Source organism: Tiliqua scincoides, chromosome 3 (assembly GCF_035046505.1).
Source record: "Tiliqua scincoides isolate rTilSci1 chromosome 3, rTilSci1.hap2, whole genome shotgun sequence".
Classification (NCBI taxonomy): domain Eukaryota; kingdom Metazoa; phylum Chordata; class Lepidosauria; order Squamata; family Scincidae; genus Tiliqua; species Tiliqua scincoides.
Genome location: NC_089823.1, coordinates 215,068,260 through 215,081,581, shown reverse-complemented (window position 1 = coordinate 215,081,581; position 13,322 = coordinate 215,068,260). Strand labels below are relative to the sequence as shown.

General features: G+C 45.4%; 1 pseudogene; it reads left to right on the top strand.

Moving 5' to 3' along the window:
* Positions 1-10,206: 10,206 nt before the first annotated feature.
* On the top strand, positions 10,207-10,328 carry LOC136647170 (5S ribosomal RNA; annotated as a pseudogene).
* The last annotated feature ends 2,994 nt before the right edge of the window (positions 10,329-13,322 follow it).

Sequence of the window (13,322 nt, the reverse complement as noted above, 5' to 3'; positions counted from 1 at the left end):
CAGATGCAAGAGAGGGCACCAGGATGCAGGTCTCTTGTTATCTGATGTGCTCCTTGGGGCATTTGGTGGGCTGCTGTGAGATACAGGAAGCTGGACTAGATGGGCCTATGGCCTGATCCAGTGGGGCTGTTCTTATGTTATGTTCTTAACCTGGCCAAAAACACCAATCCCAAAGTCAGTCAGATGGAGGTGTAAAAGTTTCCTTCCTCTGCCAATCAGGCAGGAAGCATAAATTTCCTACTCAGCCCCAAACAATGGCCAGCTAACCACAGACTATTGCCTAATGGGTGGGTGGGTTCCATCACAGTGAGGGCAAAAGTGGGTGTAGGGGGCCTCAGTGCTGCTTGTTGTAATGTACAACAAAGTTCCCCCCTCTTTCTAGTCTGCCCAATGGCAGCCTGGCATGTCACATGGGGGGGGGGAGTGCAAGGCAGTCTCTTTCCACATTTGCAGATGGAGCCCCATTCTGCTTTGCATGCATTATATACAGCCTACCTTATGTTGGCTAAACAAAGGGGGTTCATAGGTTAGAACATAAGAATATAAGAACATAAGAAGAGCCCCACTGGATCAGGACAAAGGCCCATCCATTCCAGCTTCCTGTATCTCACAATGGCCCCACCAGGTGCCTCAGGGTGCCCACAAGTCAAAAAGAGGCCTTCTTCCTGGTGCCCTCCCTTGCATCTGGTTATGAAGATCTTGCATGGTGTGACAAAGTGTGATTCATGTTTCCTATTTCCTGCTTCAACTGTAATTTATTATTGGGGACCATGTGGCGAATTTGTGACCACCAGATGTTTTCTGAAACTCATAGACCTCACCAGGGATGTCAGGGGAGGCAGAGTCCTACCAGCCCCAATGCAAAACAAAACAAAGCCCAAGGACCCAACAAGTAAAAAGAAGTTCTCTGCCTTCCTGCTCTCTGCTCCTTTCCTCTCAGGCAGAGTCGGTGAGTTAAGCAGCACACGCACACGTTACAATATACAGAGAAGCAGCCAGGAGCTGATTCGCCGTCATCATGGCTGGCTTCTAGTGAAAAAACAGCCAGGATGCCTATGTCAGTAATCTCTGGGGAAGTGGCAGGAAGATTTGCCTCAGCAGGTGAGGCGGAAGTCATTGGTGGCCAGTGGCATCGCTACGGGGGGGGCGGGCAGCACCAGGTAATGTGCAAGGGGGATGACATGCACTGGGGATGATGTGCTAAAATTGCGGTTTTAGGAGCAACCCCATCATGCCATACACAATTGAATGTGGAAGTTCCAGCAGAATGCAATGCAAAAAACCAGAGTGAAATAGCTCCTTTCCTTCAAAGGTTATGGCCAAAAAACCAGAAAGAAAAAAATGCATGCAGCCCTATGTAAAGTGAAAGAGAGTCATATCACACGTTTACTCATGAGTAGGCGGACTTGCCATAGTCCTTAGGAAAGGGTAGGCTAAGAGGACCACCAATGTCAGAATGGTCCTGATCCAATGAATGCAGCCCCCCAAAAACACCCGAGAATGAGGTCCCTCCCTACCAGTTGCGAATGTATTGAGCCCTATGGAAAGCGAAACAGCCTCACAGTCGTGTTTACTCACAAATAGGCAGACGTGCCTTGACTTGTGATCAGGTCAGGCAAAGGGGAATGTGAGGACACCAGAATGGTCCTGATCCCATGGAACTGGAGTGTAACAAATGCTCCAGAAGGCAGCCTCCCCCCCCCCACTGAAAAGGCCAAAAAAAAGAGGCTTCAGCTGGTAAGGGGAATGTTTTCTATTTTGCACTTGTAAAGCCAGGTGGGTCTTTATCTTGACCAGTCTTGTTCCACCAAGTGAATTTTCTCTGCAGTCTGCCTCAATAACACCCCCCCCCAAAAGAATCAGTGAGATTTCCAGCCCTCCCCAGTGCCCAGTTTAGTTGATCTGTTTGAAACAGAAGAACTAAACTGGGCACTGGGGAGGGCTGGAAATCTCACTGATTCTTTTGGGGGGGGTGTTATTGAGGCAGACTGCAGAGAAAATTCACTTGGTGGAACAAGACTGGTGCCCCCTTATTTAATTATTTCTTTTATTTTTAATTATTTATACTTATTTATTTTAATTTGCTTGATAATGTCACTTCTGGCCATGACATCACTTGCAATGGGTCCTGGACAGATTATTGTCCTGGACAGATTATCATTCTAAAAAGTGGGTCTAAAAAGTGGGTGCTAAAAGATTGAGAACTGCTACAATAAGGTGTTAGTAAGTTGACACGGGGTGTGTGTGTGTATGGGACTCTACAAGTTTTCAAAATCACTAAAATCAGAGTTTGGAAGAATAATCCCATTATGTTATATATCAATCAATGCGTAATTTCATGCAGAATGCAATGGAAACAAACCACACTGAAATATCTGTGTTCTATCAAAAGGTACAGCCAAAAAACCAGTGGGGGCGGGGCGATGGTACATCACCATGCCCACCACCTGGAGTGTTGCCCTGCCCACTGCATGGGGTGATGTGCAGGCCTCCCGCACCGGGTGACGCGAACCCTAGTGATGCCACTGTTGGTGGCTTCCAATTAAGAAAAAGCAGGACACCTGCATCAGCAAGCTCTAGTGAGGCAGCAGGAAGAGTTGTCTGTTCTCTTCGACAAAAACCATGGATAAAGCAGGGAACCTGCACAAAGGGCTCTGTGCCCTCTTAAGCAATGGAGAGGCAATTTTCCAGTTGACATAGGGGGCGTATCGCTGAGCTCTTTTTAGCTCTGGGTGAGGCAAGAAGAGGTTAGTTTTTTTATGTATTTCCGGGGGGGGGGGAGAGAGAGAGAGAGAGAGAGAGAGAGAGGGCACAATCCTAACTAATTGTTAAGCCAGTGCAAGTCCCTTGTACTAGCCCAGGAGGATTGCAAAACATGTCAAAAAGCATGTTTGCACCTCCATGGGAGTTGACTGGGCCGGCACAGGAACATGCGCCAGCCCACAGAGGCTGCATCCAGCCTCCACACCAACCTGGGGAGAGAAGGTTGCATTGGCCGAGCTCAGCCGATGCAGGGGTCTAGGGAGGAGGCAGGGAGGAGGTGGGAGGGAGGCATTCTGGGGGTGGGAGAGGGTGAGGGGAGGGTGTTCCAGGGGCAGGTGGGTGGGAAATAGGAGGCGGAACTGAGACCCAGCTGTTATGCAGGATCACAACCCCGTTCCCTGAGCAGTGTGAAGTGGCTCCAAGCCACTCTGTTCTCCTCATGCCATCTCCTGAGGTGGCATAAGTCCAAGAGAGCTATTGGGGTTGTGGTGGCTTACCCAGGGGTAAGGGGAAGAGTTGCACCTTGCCTCCACCTGAGCCACTTCTGGCCCCAATCTTGTGCTGGATACAGTGCAGGTCTCCTGGACTGCCTGTTCGAGCGCAAATTAGGATTGCGCCGTGAGTGAGTTTTCTCTCAAGGAAGCTACTGAGAGTGACTGAGCTTAAGGTCTGTGGAACGCCACAGGATGTGGTCACGGCATCTGGCCTAGATGCCTTTGAAAGGGGATTGGACAAGTTTCTGGAGGGCAAATCCATTACTGGTTACAAGCCATGATGTGTATGTGCAAGCTCCTGATTTTAGAAATGGGCTATGTCAGAATGCCAGATGCAAGGGAGGGCACCAGGATGAGGTCTCTTGTTATAAGGTGTGCTCCCTGGGGCATTTGGTGGGCCGCTGTGAGATACAGGAAGCTGGACTAGATAGGCCTATGGCCTGATCCAGTGGGGCTGTTCTTATGTTCTTAAGGAGGGGAGGGAGGGGGAGAGTGAGTGTATATTCATGTGGCTGTGCTTCCCCAGGCCTGGACCTCACACAAGGGAGTCTCACTTTCCTCATTACATTAGAAGTGGGGAAATAAAAGTGTGAGTGACTCATAGCAAATGACTGCTTTTAATGTAATGTAGGAATCGGTCCTATTCTTTTGTTGCAAGAATTCCTTTGTTACAAGTAGTTTCTCCAACCTTGCCATTTAACCTGTGTGTTTTTCTTCTTACTTTGTTAAGAGTTAGGCATGCATTCTTTTCTTTTCTTTTTTTAACCACCTGAAGATGAGGGAACAGTAAAGGAAAGGCAGGGGAAGTCTATAAGTCTTTCTTTTTATTTGTGTTGAAGGTAAGGACATACTATGAGCTATTGTGCCATGAAAATTGATTTAGAAATAAGGCCTTTATTTTACTTTCAGTGATTTAATAGAATAGGTCTGAAAATAATTTTGGTTACCATTCTAATAGAACAATAGTGGTGAAATTCATGCAAAACATTTGAGTTAAATAACCATTTTCTTAGTAGTTTTATTTGTATGAAAAGTGATTGTTACCTGTATTACATTCTGCCTTAACCGTATTTGTTAAAACATTTTTTTTTTGTTAGAATTTAACTGGCATTCATACAGTCTTCCCAATGCACATTTACTTGATTGGAAGCAACAGAGGAATCCTCTCAACAACTGCTATGCCTGAGAAAGAGGTAGCAAAGGTGAAACCCTTCAATCTAAGTGCATGGGGATCTTCAGATGACTTCTCCCCCTACCAAACACGTAGTTGGGGGAGGGGGTTTGGAGTGGTGAGCAAGTATGCTGGACTCATGGAACACTCCCATTTCTCCCTTCCGGATAAGCTGTACATAGTGGCAGAATGACTGAACTAGGTTAATGAAGGTGGGCGGAACAGGAAGGAAGGATGGAATGGGGTGGAGCCTAGGGTGGGGAGGGGGCTGGGAAGCCAGGGAGGAGGTGATATTAATGGCAGTCTAGCCCCTTCCCAACCTTGATCCACCTTTTCAGGTCCACTTGAACTTGTGCCAGCAAAGTAATTGGCAGAGATCTGAGGAGACTCAGTGGGGCAGGAAAGCTTTACCCCCAAGGTAGGAGAACAAATGTCTCCTTACCTGGAGAAGACCTCCAGAATTGCTCCTCTGCAGGACACAGCATTTGCTCACGTGGCATGGCTGCACTGGTGAGAGGGGTAGGATTGTGCTGCTGGACCTCTGCAACATCAGTAAAATGGTTACATCCCATTCTTTCAGACTGCGTCCTAGACCAATTTAAGCTCCTGATTGTCATACCCCATTGAAACCCTTTCTGCTGCTAATTACTACTGCTAGCTTGCTAATTGGATAAAATCATACTGCGCACCCGCATGCATTACATTTTTTTTTAAAAAAAGCTCATCAAGACAGTTGCAGTGACTTTTTCCAAGATAGTCACCAGTACTTGAACAGTACCGAAGAAGCATAGCAGCATGTACCAAGTAATATCATAAGAGTGCCTTTTTTCCACTGAAAAGCACAGTGTGTTTGCCACATTTATGTAGCTGAAGCTGAGAGACAATCTGCATCACCCTTGGCTATGGGGGGCTCGCTGCTCATTTTCCAGCTGGGCTTATTTTTTTGGCAGCTTCGGTTCTGGTGTGCCTGTGGCAAAGCAGTCAGAAGAGCACTCTGTCATGGCCACTCATCACAGTTTAATGTGCACCATTGTAGACAAGCAGGTTCTCTGAGTCCTGCATTGAAAGCAGTGTGATCCTTAAAGAGCTATGCAAATGCCAAGTCCTATTGGAATGAAAAAGAGGATGGGGCTGGAGGATCAGAGCTATTTTGAGATGCTTGTCTCCTTCGTCGTTTGCATAGCCTGTTGCACTGATAGGTAATACCTTGTTGTTTGCAGAAGACTTATATATTTAATTGCTCTGGAAGATAGCAGAGGATAAATTTAATTGCCATCTGTTTAGGGCCCCTGTGTTAATGATAGTGGTTTTATATGGTGTCGAATTGCCTTTGTTCTTGGTGAAACACTTCATAAATACTTTTCCCCCACCTGTACAGAATAATGGATAGGCACTATTCTCAGAGGCAATATCAATTCTTATCTCTGAAGCCATGCTGATCTTGAGCAAACCGTGTCCTTAATATCATAATTCCTTATTCTGAAGGGGAGACACTTCATTATGAAAGCAGCCTTCCTATCTTTTTGTACAACAATCACCAGAGAGAGTTCAATTTCTAGTTTATTTCCCATTTCTCCTCAATCTCTTCCATAAGCTGTCAAATTCACATCTCATTTATAGTTTTGTTGAAGGGGGAAAAATAGATAGCTCTACTGAAAGCAATGAAGATCTTAATTTACAATGTATACGTTGACAATCATCATGGTTTTTATAGCAACACGCCACAGGTACTAGCTTCAGCTTGTTGCAGTTAGAGAGAAACTTGAGGCAACTTCAGGAGGGTTAAGACTGCCCTTGTGGGCTGTCTGTGCCCTATGGGCAAGAGAGACGGGGGGGCGGGCAGTGGAAGCCCTAGATTGCATCAGTATCATTTCTCATTTTATTCTCTCAGAAGGAAGAGTTGCCGTCACAAAAGAAAGCAAGTAAAACAAAATCTAGTAGATCACACCATCAAACCTCCTTCCACCACTCATCTGAAGTTCTTATTGTTAACCCCCCCCCTTTCTAGCAAATGGACAGGAGATGTGGTTGAGAGGTTGAGCTGTTGCTTTGCCAGAAAAAGCTAAGCAGGATCAGCTGCCGTTGATGAGAAATTGATGGGAGATCAAAGACCAAAGCACTGGTACATCATTGTGCAGGCGTGTGAAGGAATGCAGAGGATTCAGCTGGCAAGAAACAGACAACATCTTGAGAATTGTTCTGAGGCTTGATTTGCAGCTGGCTGTGAAAGCTTGGAAGCGCAAGAGCAGGCAAGCCAGGATGGAGACCGTACTATGAAGGGAAACACCTCGAGAAACGGAGGGTGTTATGAGTCTCACTCATGGAACAAAAACCCCATTGAAAAATTGGGTTTATGGTCAGCCTGCCTGTGTAAACTGCCTTGAATCTATGAGAAAAGTGGTATATAAATGCCGTAATAAAATAAAAATGTGCCCAAAGTTGCTGACGATAAACATAAGAAAACATACTGGGTTAGATCCAAACTACTGTGTCCGTGAACAGAAGACATTTCATTTGTGCAAGGGAGTGCAACGAATGCTAATCCCTCTTCTCTCTATAATAACAGGTATTTATATACCGCCTTTCTTGGTCTTTATTCAAGACTTTATTCAAGGCGGTTTACATAGGCAGGCTTTTTATTTAAATCCCTTATTAAATAGGGATTTTTACAATTTCAAAGAAGGTTCTTTCTTTCAAGAACGACTACACTCAAGGTGTTTCATTCCGATCTGGCTTCACATTCTGGCCTCCATCCTCCCACGCTCAGAGCAGATGGAATTGCTCGGCTTCAGCTTGCCAGCTGCTCCAAGGTCGCACGGTGCCGGTGGCCTCGAACTGGCGACCTTGTGGATGTTATCTTCAGGCAGACGGAGGCTCTACCCTCTAGACCTCTCTACTTCTCCCTGTACCCTCAAATATTTTCTCTTAAGACTCCACCAAACTTCAGGGGCATTGGAGGGGGGCACCAGAGGAAGGGAAGTTCTGCAAAAACCAGTCCTTCTCCCACTTGTGCTTCTTCCATTTCTAGAAGTAGTAGTTAGTATCCAGCCTGATAAAAATAAGCTTAACAACACTCAGCAACAACTGAATAGAAAACAGAAGTGAAAGCCAAATAAACCATAGATAAATACTAATCAAAGAGCCACAAAGGCATGCAGAAATAAACAGGTCTTTATTTTGTGCCTAAATATTGACAGACCAGACTAAATGGAAGACAGACCAGACTAAATGGGAGACAAACCAGGGACACACTACACTTGCTCCCAATGTGGAAGGGATTGTCACTCCCGAATCGGCCTTTTCAGCCACACTAGTCCCTGTGCCAGAACCACCATTCAGAGCGCAATACCATAGTCTTTTGAGACTGAAGGTTGCCAACATTCAAATATTGATAAGGAAGACTTCCTGTGAAAGAGAATCCCAGCAGCATGACCTCATACCAGAAAATTTAGTAATCAAGATAAGAGGAAGGGGTGTAACCTCCTTATGTTCTGGCCCTTTTAGTTACTCTTTTAAGAAGGCTTCAGGGTTGCAGTCAATATATGACTAAATTGGGGGAATTGGGGTATGGAGTTTATGGATTTCTTAAGGGACCTTTCACCTATTCTCTCATAACTTGAGCATTAGCAAACACCAGATTTTGCACCAGCTTCCCTGCTTCATGGGGCCTCTCTCATTCAACTGTCCAGTATGCCTCTTGGGTACCTTGCAATACTTTAACCCCAGCCAGATTGACCATTGCCTTCTCCCACAAAAAACTGCACACATTCAGCGTCTGAGAGCTTCATTCCTTGAACAAACAGAATTTTCATGAACATTCCATGATGTTTCACCAGCTCAGCCAATCACATGCGAGGAATTTATCACAAAATCCCCTTACGCATTACAGTGCAGACAGTTGTTACAGAGTTGAAGTCACACAGAAGAGTGAGTTCAACCCAGGTCAATGCAGCTGTACCAAAAAGGTATGTGCTATACTCAGTGGGGTGGGGGATAGTTCAGGAGACTTGGCAGGGGGAAGGGGAATTATTTCCCCTTACCCCTCTGTAAGCCTCCCATTCTGCAATGAATCTCCTTGAACTTGTGCCAGCTCTGTAGCTGGTGCAAGTCTGTGGTGAAGAAGGGGGCAGGGAGCTCCTCAATGGAGGAGATAGAAACTGGTGTGCATCATTGCCACTGGATCCACCCCCTCCTGTAATTCTGCCACTCTACTTGTGAGAACTCTAAAAATATGATGACTATGCAGGGATTTCCAGGCTCATACCTTGTATGAAAAATATTATTTTTAATTTCAGATTTTTTTCTTCTTGCCTATCTTGTAAGTGTCATTCAACTGACATTTTATTACTTCCCAGTGAAATAAAAAGTTAAGGCTGTTCTATCTGATCTCACCTTGTAATTGTAATTTTATGCTTCCTACCTACCTCAATGGGCAAACTAAAATTTCAATGTAACGATGCTATCAGAGCTGGGAAATGGGATTGATGGTACTACTGTAGCTCGGCGTAATATTCCCTGACTCTGCTGGGAATGACAAGTGCTGTCATTTTTTAGATGTCACCCTTGGGGGCGAGACCACAGCAACAAGACATTCTGGCAATTGAGTTGCAACATTAGCAGGTCGTCTCAGGAGATATCCATAATGACCAGCCTACTCAAGTGGCCCATCAAAACCATGCTGTAAAATTGCATCCAAGGAATTAAGGAGATGCATTTAGAGGGTGTCACATACAAATCTAGTTCTGTCCCTCCCTGCCTCAGTACAGAGCCTAAGGCTAATCCTAATCACCAGTTACAGCAGCTGCTGTGCCAGCATAGGGTGTCACAAATATGCCATAAAGTATGTTTATGGTATCCTGCCAGTAGGAAGGCCTGCATTGTCCCACCAGTGCTGAATTCTGGAGAACTGCCCAACTGCAGGTGCAGGTAAGCTCCCACCAAGCTGTGCGGGGTGTGTGGTGAGGGTGAGTATAACAGGTGGGGGGGAAGGTGAAAAGGAGGGCGGTTCAGACCTGGTAGGGGGCAGGGATTGTGACACTGGCCTACTCTGCATCAAATTCTCCTTCTTGGGCCTTGAAGCTCTACACAGGGCTTGTCAGACTTGTGCCAGTGATTTTGCTGGCACAGATCCAAGTAGCCCTATTGAGCAGGCCCTATTGAGCTGGAACAAATGCTCCCTTACCCTGAGGAGACCTCCAGCCTGCTGAGTCTCAGCACTGGATACCGTGTGAACCACATGGTCTTACTGCACCAGCAGTGGATAGGATTGGGCTGTAGGCAGAGGTGTATCTGGGATTTGGAAGATGTGGACATATGCCCTGAGTGCTATTTGAAGGGTGGCACTGCACCACTGAGCAGAAGAAATGGCTGCAGAGGATTGCCTGATCATGCAGTCATCACGTCGTGTTTCAGTGACTTTGCAATCCGGCTGCCCCCTGTTCCTTCTGCTCAGCTGAGCCTCCTTCAAGGGGCTTCTGCTTCAAGTGGGAGCCTCTACAGGAGAAGAAATGGATGGTAGCCAGACTGTGAAGCTTCCAGCACCTTGTCCTCTAGTAGAACCTGGAAGTGACATCATGACATCACTTCTAGGTTCTCCCTGACGAGGAGGTGCTGGTGGCACTTACTTCGCAGTCTGGCTGCCACCCCCATTTCCAATCCTGTAGAGCAGTGATTTTCAACCTTTTACATCCTGTGGCACACTGGCAAGGCACTAAAATGGTCAGGTGACACCACTTGTTTTTTGAGAATTGACAAGGCACACTTCGCTATCAATGAGGGGCTCACATCCCTAATGATACCCTGCACATGCCCGATCTTGTCTGATCTCGGAAGCTAAGCAGGGTCAGGCCCGGTTAGTACTTGGATGGGAGACCGCCTGGGAATACCGGGTGCTGTAGGCTTATACCATAGTCTTTTGAGACTGAAGGTTGCCAATCTACTAATAAATGACCCACTCCCAAATTCCCGCAGCACACCTGGGAACCATTCACGGCACACCAATGTGCCATGGCACAGTGGTTGAAAATGGCTGCTGTAGAGGCTCCCCTTCAAGTGGAGCCAATAGGAGGTGGCAGCTAGCCAGTGAACCTGCTGCTGCCAGTGCCTTGTCCTCCAGAAGGACCTGGAAGTGATGTCAAAGTGTTACGTGACATTGTGACATTCTGAAGTCACTGCCCATGTGCCGGGGCCTCTAGGTACACCACTGGCTGTAACTCTGTATACTATATATACTCAGGCTTCACATTTTGACAGATACATACGGAACAGTGGTGAGCTCTGAATCAGAAGGGATTGAGGGTTAGATTTCAGGTGTATGTCCCCCTGGATCCTCTTCAGATTAAGCCCCAGATGGGGTTTCTCAAAGGGGATAAATATTGGACAATGCAAAAACTAGAGACTTTCCCACTATTTCTTCTTGCCTGCTGTCCATTACATGATGAAAGCATAGCAGGAGGGCCTCCATTCACAGTGTGGACATTTCAGGCCTTGACATCGGAGAATGTCATCATCATTGCATGTCAGCAGCTAGGAGGTGAATCTCTTACAGAACCAATCCAAAGTCTGAGTTGATTTTCCGATCATTCAGAGATTAGTCTGGGAAATTAATCTAGTTTCTGTCAATAATGCAATTATTTGATTTTCTCAATTTTTTTAGTTCTACCATCCGTATGTATACCTGAACAAGCCCTTAATTGTATCACAGCCATATATGTCCAAAAATGTTATATTCATTGTACATCCAAAAGAGATAAAATTTTGGGAATTGTGAACTAGCACTGTTTAGCTTTAATTAATTTAATTAATAAATAATTAATAAATTTAATTAATTAATTAATAACAACAACAACAACAACAACCAGCACTTTGAATTGTGCCAAACAGGTACTACAACAGTGGTATAATGTGTTCACAGAAATCTGGCATTGGTGAAAATTTGGGTAGCAGCCCTCTACATTCACTGAATTTTTGGAAAGCTCTTCAATGGCAGCCCTACATAAAGTGCATTACAGTAATGGTTTTTATATAACCAAATGAAGAGATAAACATGACCAAGTTTGACTGAGCTAGGAACAGTTTTACCTGGTGCACCATCTAAAGCGGAGCCACCTCTTTGCTGGTTACAACTGTTCTCTAGCAATATCTTTATAGGGAATGGGTGTAATGATGCAAGTTCAGCATTAAAAATTTTTTTTTAAAAAGCTTAAATAATGAAGGAATGGGATCAAGGACAATGACCAGGAAGCAGGCACAACATGCACTTTCCACTGAGACCAATTCCAGGAAGATTTGTACCTCTTTTAATGAAATTTTTGCTTATAAAATGCCAGGAATGGAATGCTCAGCTGTGAATGTGGGCTGTGCCACCTCCTTGTCTGATCTTTGCACTCTCTTGGAACCAATTTAATATCCTTGTATTAATTTTTTTCCCCCCATTTTTAAGAACAAACCCTTGAAGATTTTAGGGGCAGGCCATATACAGAGCTGCTGTAATGCCAAGGAAATAAATCATGAAACTGGCACCAGCAGGCGAAGTGCCACCCTGTTAACCTTTTTTAGCTTTAATGCAAAAGGGAAGCCCTTGTCCACTGTCATCGAACCTTGATTAATGACTTTGTGTAATGAAAGGAGAGAAAATTGAAAAGTCAGAACTATTAGCCGCAGAAAATTAAATTAGAGGACCATAACAGAAACATCTAATCACGCTCATTTAGTTAGCTGGAGATGAGGCAATTATGGAAACGCATTAAAATATATGTGAGCACTGTTTTCAGAGCTCTTTTATTTTATAAATAAATAAATATAAATATATTTATAAAATTGGGGGTATCCAACTTTGGCAAGCTTCTCCTGCCGACCTGGTCCAAGATGAGTCTGTGCCTCGCAAACATGATTGCTCTCTTCCTTCACCCTGAATATGTTGTGAGAATCAGGTTTATATGCTGACATTGTGCTGAAAATGTGTAGGAGGTGAGGCAAACAATGATTGATTCCACTGACCCGCATGCCTGTTCATTTCAAATAGAAGCAATGTCTGCACAGTCCTAAAGATTTGTTTGTTCACTCATTACCCTGCACATGCCTGATCTTGTCTGATCTCAGAAGCTAAGCAGGGTCAGGCCTGGTTAGTACTTGGATGGGAGACTACCTTGGAATACTAGGTGCTGTAGGCTTATATCATAGTCTTTTGAGACTGACGGTTGCCAACCATAACCCTTTCCTTGCATTTGTACACACTGAAATATGGGGACAGAAGGCCCCCGTCCTGACTAAATCCCCCCTCCAATGGAAGTGTGCCAAGGAGGTGCTGGCTTCTCAAGGTACAAAAACTCTCTTACCTTCTTTAATTCTCTTACCTGTCTTACCTCTGCAGTACACCTGTCGCTCTCTGCCTCTGTTATTGGCAGGCAGGTTGGGGTAGGCAGGTTGGGGTTGGGGGGGTGGAGGCAAGGCCATCCTTCTTTCTGAGTTCCACAGCCTCTTGGACAGTTTCAAACATGGTGCAGTGATAATGGCAGAAGTCCATGGCAAACTGGAATTAATCTAGGCCTGAGGAGAGACATAACAATGAAGGAAAACATGTATAAAATACAGCAGGACGATTGTGAGCATTAAGAATTGCCTTGCTGAAGCCAGCCACGGTCCAGGTAGTCCACTTTCTGCTTCCCACAGCTTGAGGCAGGTGCCCGGGGGGCCTAAAATAGTGCTTCAAGTTGCCTTTGTCCATTGCTTGTCCCTTTGTGCACCTAAAGGCGCAATCCTAACCAACTTTCCAGCACTGGCATAGCTGTGCCAGTGGGGCACGTGTTGCATTCTGCAGTTGGGGGGCAGTCACTGAGGCCTCCTCACAGTAAGGCAATGTGTGTTCCCTTACATGAGTCACATTGCCCTTACTT